This window comes from Notolepis coatsorum, assembly GCF_963971535.1.
Source record: "Notolepis coatsorum genome assembly, chromosome: 3".
NCBI classification, from domain to species: domain Eukaryota; kingdom Metazoa; phylum Chordata; class Actinopteri; order Aulopiformes; family Paralepididae; genus Notolepis; species Notolepis coatsorum.
In genome coordinates this window covers 121,698,952-121,708,977 of record NC_140167.1, presented here as the reverse complement: position 1 = coordinate 121,708,977, position 10,026 = coordinate 121,698,952, and the positions used below count along the sequence as shown (strand labels likewise).

General features: G+C 45.1%; 1 protein-coding gene across 1 annotated transcript in view; it reads right to left on the bottom strand.

Annotated features, from left to right (window-relative positions):
* The window catches only part of hdac4 (histone deacetylase 4), a gene marked incomplete at both ends in the record, with an annotated part of 128,197 nt that overhangs the window by 44,298 nt on the left and 73,873 nt on the right, over window positions 1-10,026 (bottom strand). The window lies entirely within an intron of this gene.

The window sequence follows — 10,026 nt, the reverse complement described above, 5'->3', positions numbered from 1 at the left end:
GAAGTAGTTCTGAAAAGACAGCCCAGTGACTGAAGCAGCTTCCAGAGTTAAACATTTGGACAGCCCAGCTTGCTTCTTTATGCTCAAGCACGTCTATTGGAGCACAAACAGACAAAACGTGCACACACAAAACACACACACACCGCTATGCCAAGCCGAAGGCAGTTGAGCACATTTAGCTTTTGACCCTTCAGTGAGTCAACGTGAGTGTTTGAGCGTGTGTTTGTTTGGAGGTCCCGTAGGGAGCACCAGAGAGGATTCTGGGAGTATGGAGGAGGTGGAAGGGAGCTGCTGAGGTACAGATTCACCAGCCTTAGTAGCAAGTACCAATAGAGGAGAGAGGCAGAGAGAAGCAGACTGAGACACATACAGTACGAGACCACAGGCTCACACAAATAATATGATTTAGTGCTGGTTCTCAAACCTTTTCATATCAAGGATGCCCAGATTTGCCTAATTCACTTCACCATCTTTATTTTCGTAGATCACTATGGACGCATTTCAATGAGCTAATGACTAATTCACCTCTGTGTATTTCAAAACTGAAAACTACGGTCGTGAAAAACAACCGGTTAGGTTAACAGAGTGTGTGTGTGTGTGTGTGTGTGTGTGTGTGTGTGTGTGTGTGTGTGTGTGTGTGTGTGTGTGTGTGTGTGTGTGTGTGTGTGTGTGTGTGTGTGTGTGTGTGTGTGTGTGTGTGTGTGTGTGTGTGTGTTGTGTGTGTGTGTGTCTGTGTGTGTGTCTGTGCGCTGTGCATGTGCTCAGACAGAGGCCAGCCATTCAGCAGTCAGGCCTGATTAATGCTGAGACATGCCTGGTTCTCCACCTCAATCACTACACACACACACACACACACACATTTCTTTTTTCAAAACTTGCATAGAAGTCCAGTATGGAATGTTAGTCATTGTGTAGTACTGTACACACCTGGTGTAGCAGACACTGCTGGGAAATGAAGAAATGAATATAATACAAACAGAGGGGAAGCATATAAACAGCTGGTAGGATAGAAGAGGGAGAGTAAAGTGTGTGTGTGTGTGTGTGTGTGTGTGTGTGTGTGTGTGTGTGTGTGTAGCTCTTGATCTTGCAATGTTTTCTTGAGCAAACCCTGGGTTTCCCCACTTTGCATACATATACATAATATCAACTATCCATTTATATACCCAGCCAACCATCCAACCAGCCATCCATCCAGTCATACAGTCATCCAACCAGCCAGCCATCCATCCAACCAACCAGCCATCCAGTCATACAGCCATCCAACCAGCCAGCCATCCAACCAGTCAGCCATCCAGTCATACAGCCATCCAACCAGCCAGCCATCCATCCAACCAACCAGCCATCCAGTCATACAGCCATCCAACCAGCCAGCCATCCAGTCATACAGCCATCCAACCAGCCAGCCATCCATCCAACCAACCAACCATCCAGTCATACAGCCATCCAACCAGCCAGCCATCCAGTCATACAGCCATCCAGTCATACAGCCATCCAACCAGCCATCCATCCAGTCATACAGCCATCCAACCAGCCAGCCATCCATCCAACCAACCAGCCATCCAGTCATACAGCCATCCAACCAGCCAGCCATCCATCCAACTAGCCAGCCAGCCAGCCAGCCATCCAACCAGCCAGCCATCCAACCAGCCAGCCATCCAGTCATACAGCCATCCAGTCATACAACCATCCAATCAGCCAGCCATCCAATCAGCCAGCCATCCATCCAGTCATACAGCCATCCAACCAGCCAGCCATCCATCCAGTCATACAGCCATCCAACCAGCCAGCCAACCATCCAGTCATACAGCCATCCAACCAGCCAGCCAACCATCCAGTCAGCAAGTCATCCAATCAGCCAGTGAGTGAGTGAGTAAGCAAGTGAGTGAGCGAGTGAGTAAAAGAGGGAGTAGACATGTGAATGCATGACCCATGCAAGCAAGTAACCTGTTAATATTGTTTGAATACAAAAGTATAAAAACTTGGAAAAAGCAGACAAAGACAGGATACATAAAGTAGACACAGTGCATACAGTACACAGTACATATGGTACATACAGTACACACAGTTAGCGATGGGTACCGAATTCGGTTATTTTGAGGTACCGAACCGAAACACGTCGGTACTACCGTAGTACCGAGTATCGATTCAAGTGAGATACAGAAAAAAGAAAAAACAATTTACTTTTTTTTTTTTTTTTTTTTTTTTTTTCGTGTCAACGTTCACACGCACAATATATGCTTACCTAGGATTTGACTTGATTCAACAACAAAGCAGTTGGAGCAATGGCAAGCCGAAAACGGTCGAAATTGTAGTTATTTGAAGTTAGGATTTTTTTTTCACAACTGAGGTAGGTAAATACATTTTTTTTTAGACTAAAGTACCGAAAAAAGGTACCGTTGGGTACCGGTATCGATTCACAGGTACCGGTACCGTATCGGTTCAAATGTGCAGTACACACAGTACACACAGTACATACAGTACATACAGTACACATAGTAGATACAGTACCCATGGTACACACAGTACACACAGTACACACAGTACACATGGTACACACAGTACACACAGTACATAGGTACACACAGTACACACAGTGCATACAGTACATACAGTACACAGTACACACAGTACACATGGTACACACAGTACACACAGTGCATACAGTACATACAGTACACACAGTACACACAGTACACATGGTACACACAGTACACACAGTACATAGGTACACACAGTGCATACAGTACATACAGTACACACAGTACACACATTACACATGGTACACACAGTACACACAGTACATAGGTACACACAGTGCATACAGTACATACAGTACACACAGTACACACATTACACATGGTACACACAGTACACACAGTACATAGGTACACACAGTGCATACAGTACATACAGTACACACAGTACACACAGTACACATGGTACACACAGTACACACAGTACACACAGTACATAGGTACACACAGTGCATACAGTACATACAGTACACACAGTACACACAGTACACATGGTACACACAGTACACACAGTACATAGGTACACACAGTGCATACAGTACATACAGTACATACAGTACACACAGTACACATGGTACACACAGTACACACAGTACATAGGTACACACAGTGCATACAGTACATACAGTACACACAGTACACACAGTACACATGGTACACACAGTACACACAGTACATATGTACACACAGTGCATACAGTACATACAGTACACACAGTACACACATTACACACAGTACATACAGTACACACGTCTTTTATTATTTCACATTGAAAGAAGGGGATAAAAGACAGGAAAGTGAAAGGGACCAGGGCCTGCTGGGTGTGTGTGTGTGTGTGTGTGTGTGTGTGTGTGTGTGTGTGTGTGTGTGTGTGTGTGTGTGTGTGTGTGTGTGTGTGTGTGTGTGTGTGTGTGTGTGTGTGTGTGTGTGTGTGTGTGTGTGTGTGTGTGTGTGTGTGTGTGTGTGTGTGTGTGTGTGTGTGTGTGTGTGTGTGTGTGTGTGTGTGTGTGTGTGTGTGTGTGTGTGTGTGTGTGTGAGTGTGCATGTGTATGTGTGGGAGGGGGGTAAAAAGAGAGAGGGAGCGTGTTGGTATGAAGGAACGGTGGTTCTCCTCAGGCTGACAGCCTAATTTCATCTCTCTCTCTCTCTCTCTCTCTCTCTCTCTCTCTCTCTCTCTCTCTCTCTCTCTCTCTCTCTCTCTCTCTCTCTCTCTCTCTCTCTCTCTCTCTCTCTCTCTCTCTCTCTCTCTCTCTCTCTCTCTCTCTCTCTCTCTCTCTCTCTCTCTCTCTCTCTCTCTCTCTCTGTGTGTGTGTGTGTGTGTGTGTGTGTGTGTGTGTGTGTGTGTGTGTGTGTGTGTGTGTGTGTGTGTGTGTGTGTGTGTGTGTGTGTGTGTGTGTGTGTGTGTGTGTGCGCGGACTACAGGAAGACAACAATTTAGTCCCATTTGCCATTAAAGAGAGCAGAGCAGAGCTCCTTCTGGTTCCCACCATAACACTACCAACCCCCTGAGGGAGGGAGAGAGAGAGAGAGAGAGAGAGAGAGAGAGAGAGAGAGAGAGAGAGAGAGAGAGAGAGAGAGAGAGAGCAAGTAAAGAGAGAGAGGGAAGAGGGGAGAATGTGAGAGGGAGGGAAAAGGAGGGAGGAGGAGGTGAGGGAGACAGATGGAGAGAAAAAGATAGAGGAAGAGAGGAAGGAAGGAGGGAGGAAATTGGAAAATGATTGACATGGAAATTAGGGTGAGTTGTTTTGATATAAAGAAGTCATCAAACACGCCAACAGCACCAGACAGCCAACAGTACGCAGCCTGATGATAGAGTTGGGAGTGTTGGCCTATTTTCATGACATTTCGCCGCAGAGGCCAAGATGTAATAGCGCATGATTATCACAAACAAATATGTATTTTCTTTTTCTCTAGTCCGAGGTTAGGGTTAGGCGTGAGGTCTCCGGTAGGGTTACAATTAGGATTACGGTAAGGGATAGGTTTATAAACTATGAGAATGGTATGGAAATAGTGAGTTCGGACATTGTTTACTGATATGTGTGAATAGCACTGTGTTTTCTGCACCAGGCTAGCAAACTCGTTTCCCCCTGTGAGACAATAGGGTATCATACAGTGTTGTAGCCTATCACAAAGTAAGACGGCAAGAATCGTCTACCAACATGCTAACTGCATACCTCTTCAGCGCTCTCCTACTATGTCATAGTTTGTTGATCTGATTGGTTGAAGTTAGCCTGTGATAGACAGATGGTTCATCCAATCACCTGCCAAGTTTTATTTTATTTTTTTTCAAATGGTTTCCAAGGATGACTTCTCAGTTGCTTCTGTGTAACCAACAATATGGTGCATCAGGCTAGCAAGAATTATTATCATTTATTATAGAACGTTATTATTATCATTGCAGACAGGTAATCTGTGATTCTGTCCCCAGCTAGTATCAATACTGTGGTTACTGAGTCTAAAAATGCAGAGAAGAAATTGATGTGAGAGAGAGAGAACAGAAGGGAGAGGGAGATAAAAAGAGAGAGGGGAGATAGAGATATGGTGAGGAAGTGAAGCAGGTGAGAAGAGGGAGAGAGATAAGGAGGGCGAGAGGGGGGATAGAGAGACGGGGAGGAAGTGAAGCAGGTGAGAGGGGGGGAGAGAAAGGAAGAGATCGATGGATACAAATAGTGGGCAGAGAACTTGAGGCCTAAGATAATAGTGTTTAACATCAACAGACAAACACAACCAATTAAGTAAATCTACTGTAATACATACATGCACAAAAATTGCCACTCCACAATTCTACAGAGGGCAGAGAGCATCCACTAGAAGACCAAATATTTTCCAAACCATCTAAGTCTGGGGTCTCAAACTCAATTTACCTGGGGGCCGCTGGAGGTAGAGTCTGGGTGAGGCTGGGACGCATCAAATATTAAAAAAAAGGGGTTTCAAGTATTCCAAAAAAAAGTACAACTGATCCAATCTTCTCAATCTTTAGCAACAACCTTTCAGAACATGAACAGTTCTTCAGAACATGAACGATTCTTCAGAACATAGGCTTCTCTTACCTACTCCTTGCTGCCAGAGACTTGGCAGCGCTTCCTCTTATGTCTTCCCCCCTTGTGTGTCCACTGAGGTTTGTCAGGCGCAATACATCTTCAACAAACTACCCCTTTGCCTCATCATAAAACCTCACAAACACCAGTGTCAGTGGACTCATCCACATCTATGGAAATGCGCTGTGCATTTTTTTTATTCTATCACAAAGCTGTTTAATCAAATCACCAGCCAGTATTTCAGTTATTCTGGTTGCTGTGCTGAGGGGTGTAGAGGAGCCAAAGCTATATATTTAGGTTATTGTATTATATGAATGTTTATATGTTTATTTTTATAACCTTACATTGAAACGGCATTAGGAATATTGATTGGATTTAGATAAAATCATTGAACCGGCTTATTTGTCATAATAGAACATTCTAGAACATTTGTGATGTCACAGTAGGATGTCATAATCAAACATTCTAGAACATTTGTGATGACACAGTATGATGTCATAATCAAACATTCTAGCACATTTGTGATGTCACAGTACGATGTCATAATCAAACATTCTAGAACATATGTGATGTCACAGTATGATGTCATAATCAAACATTCTAGAACATTTGTGTATCTATATATATTCAACAATTCTCTCATAAGAGCTCAGTGTGCATCTTGAAACAGTGCTGAGCAGTTCTGAACAGATAGACTAAACAACATAGATTGAAGCCTGTATTTCTAGACCAGGGTGCCTTGCCTACCGTTTGGCTGTGGAACGGAAATCATCGGTTGCAGTCCCCCCCCCCCCCGGATCTCTCCCTTGACCCCGGTGAGCTGAGGAGAGCTGACCACCGCAGGGGCCTAAGCCTTCAAGGCCCTTATTTCATCTGATTGAGTCTGTTCCATTTGGACCGTCAAGATGGTGTTAGCCGACCTAGGAAGAAAGATCACATCGGCGCTGAGATCTCTCAGCAATGCCACCATCATCAACGAGGAGGTCCTGGACGCCATGCTGAAGGAGGTGTGCACCGCCCTCCTGGAAGCCGACGTCAACATCAAACTGGTCAAACAGCTCCGAGAGAATGTATAGGGAGCCATAGACCTGGAGGAGATGGCGTCTGGCCTGAACAAGAGGAGGATGATCCAGCACGCCGTCTTCAAGGAGCTGGTCAAGCTGGTGGACCCCGGTGTCAAGGCCTGGACTCCGACCAAAGGCAAGAACAACGTCTTCATGTTCGTCGGTCTGCAGGGCAGCGGGAAAACCACCACCTGTTCCAAGATGGCATATTACTACAGAAGAAAAGGCTGGAAAACCTGTTTGATATGTGCCGACACTTTCAGAGCCGGTGCTTTTGATCAGTTGAAACAGAACGCTACCAAAGCCAGAATTCCATTCTATGGCAGTTACACAGAGATGGACCGTGTGGTCGTAGCAGCCGAGGGCGTTGAGAAGTTCAAAGCGGAGAACTTCGAGATCATCATCGTTGATACCAGCGGCCGACACAAACAAGAAGACTCTCTCTTTGAGGAGATGTTGGAGGTTTCAAACGCAGTGCAACCGGACAACATCGTGTACGTGATGGACGCCTCCATCGGACAGGCCTGCGAGGCCCAGGCCAAGGCCTTCAAGGACAAGGTCAACGTGGTGTCCGTCATCGTGACCAAGCTGGATGGACACGCTAAGGGTGGTGGAGCTCTCAGCGCTGTGGCTGCCACAAAGAGTCCCATCATCTTCATCGGTACAGGAGAACACATTGGTGACTTTGAGCCCTTTAAGACACAGCCCTTCATCAGCAAACTGCTGGGTATGGGAGACATTGAAGGTTTGATAGACAAAGTCAACGAGTTGAAGCTGGATGACAACGAGTTGATTGATAAACTGAAACATGGTCAGTTCACACTCAGAGACATACACACACTGACCAGCCTTATTACGTGCTACAAAAGATGGAGATCCACCTGTTTTTAGAAATAAATGATACAGATGAAAATACAGATGCCCTGCGGTGTTTGTGGAATGACTGGACTCAAGGTGACAAAATACAAGTGTGGAACTCTAAACCAAGGTTAAGCAACTTATTTACTTTCACTTAATTAATTTCCTAGATGAATACTTCCACTTGTACCATAAAAAAAAAAAAAAAAAAAAAGGCTTTTGAGGTGATGAAATCACTGCGCCCAGGCAGCAGTGTTTCGGCCAAAAATAGTTCAGAGTATAATACGGTATGTGGTTAGAAAACGAAAATAAATGTTTTTACTTTTTTTATTTCTCCACGTGGTAAATACACAGGTCACAACATGTTTACAGGAACGTTTTGGAGTTGTATTTGGAGTGTATTTCATGACTGTTGGGAACTAGGCTACACTGGCACACCTACTTCCAGTGAATGATGCTAAGCTAGGCTAACGGAGCGGCTGTTCCCTAAGCCTATGCATGCACAGAGAAGAAAAGGGTATGTATCTGCTTGTCTAACTCAAGGGTAGATGGCAAATAAGCTAATTTCTTTAAAAGTTGGCATGTTCCTTTAACATGTTCTATATTGAATAACAATTTGTATAAATGGGTATTTTCCACCAGATTGTTCAATAAACTACTGAAAAATGCTTAGTCAAGTCAAGTCAGTTTTATTTGTATAGCACATTTCCAGGCAGCGGCAGCTGACACCAAAGTGCTTCACAAGCAAGTTGATAAAAACAAAATAGTGTGAGGCAAGGTATAAGATTAAAAAAATAAAATAAAAAACATAGCAAAGCAATGAAAGCAACAAAACAAAACAATATGGTGCAAGATATAGGATTAAAAACATAATAGCAGCATCTCTATACCTTTATCATAATTGAGATGCAAGGTTCTATGAATATGCTAATTAAAACAAGCACCCATTTATAATTAATTCCAAGTCAGCAGCTTATGTTCTTTCAAGACATAATTATTATAGTAATTATTATTATTATTACCTACTCAGCTTTCGGTGTAGCTGAAGATAAAGGTGTCAAGTTACCACATATTGGACCTTGAGAGGTTCAACCTATTAGTGGCATCACACATGCAACTACAGAGAAGTTCTCCCTCTGTGACTTTGACTTTGTATAGTCAAAGTCACAAATAACATTCTGATAGTGGCTTTGGCAAGTCAGATCACGCATCCATTTTTCTTTCACCAAAGTACAGACAGAGAATTAAAAGTACTCCCGTAGTCTCGCGAGAGGTGCAGAAATGGGATGTGACGTCAGAGGAGACGATCCGGTCAGTGTTTCACCACACAGACTGGATTGTGTTCCGCGACACAGATAACATTAATGCCTACACGGAGACAGTGCTGGACTATGTTTGTACTAGGGTGAAAGAAACAATCCCCACTACCAAAATGAAAGTTTACCCAAATCAAAAACCCTGGGTAGACAAATCCGTCCGTGAAGCTCTGAGAGAGCGCACCAAAGCATACAACGACGGCCTAGAGGCAGGCAACATGAATGACCACAAGGTGGCGCGATACAACGTAAGGAGGACAGTGTCAGAGGCCAAACGACGCTACAGGGATAAAATTGAACTCCAGTTTGAACAAGCTGACTCTAGAGCTATGTGGCAGGGGCTCAAAACGATGACAGACTACAAAGGCGCCTCCCTCAAACTGAACAGTGACATCTCCTTAGCAAATTACCTCAATACCTTCTATGCGAGGTTTGATGCTGGTAATAACAACACCAGCTCACAAGCCTCGGCAATGGGGAGGGGGGGGGTCGGCTGCTGATGGAGGCGCAGTGTTCAGGGTAACAGAGCATGAGGTGAGGCGGACCTTTAAAAAAGTGAATATCAGGAAGGCAGCAGGTCCAGACGGCATCCCCGGCCGCGTCCTAAAAGTCTGTGCCGACCAACTGGCCCCAGTATTCACTGACATATTTAACCTGTCCTTAGAACAGGCTGTCATCCCCACCTGCCTGAAGAAGTCCACTATTATCCCTGTACCCAAAAAATCCAAGCCTGCTTGCCTCAACGACTACCGCCCTGTAGCTCTCACCTCCATAGCCATGAAGTGCTTCGAGAAGCTAGTAAAGGGCTACATCTGCTCCTCCCTCCCCATCAACATGGACCCCCTGCAATTTGCATACCGCCCCAACAGGTCCACGGAGGACGCCATATCCCATGTGCTGCACACAGCAGCATCACACCTGGACAAGAGGCAGGGGAACTATGTGAGAATGCTATTCATCGACTACAGCTCGGCATTCAATACCATAGTCCCCTCCATACTCATAGCCAAGCTCAGGGACCTGGGCTTGGGCTATGACCTCTGCCAGTGGGTCTTGGACTTCCTGACTGGCAGACCCCAGGTGGTGAGAGCAGGCAACTGCACCTCCTCATCCATCACCCTCAACATAGGGGCCCCCCAGGGCTGTGTTCTGAGTCCCCTCCTCTACTCCCTGTACACACACGACTGTGTGGCTCAGCGGAGTAGCAATACAATCG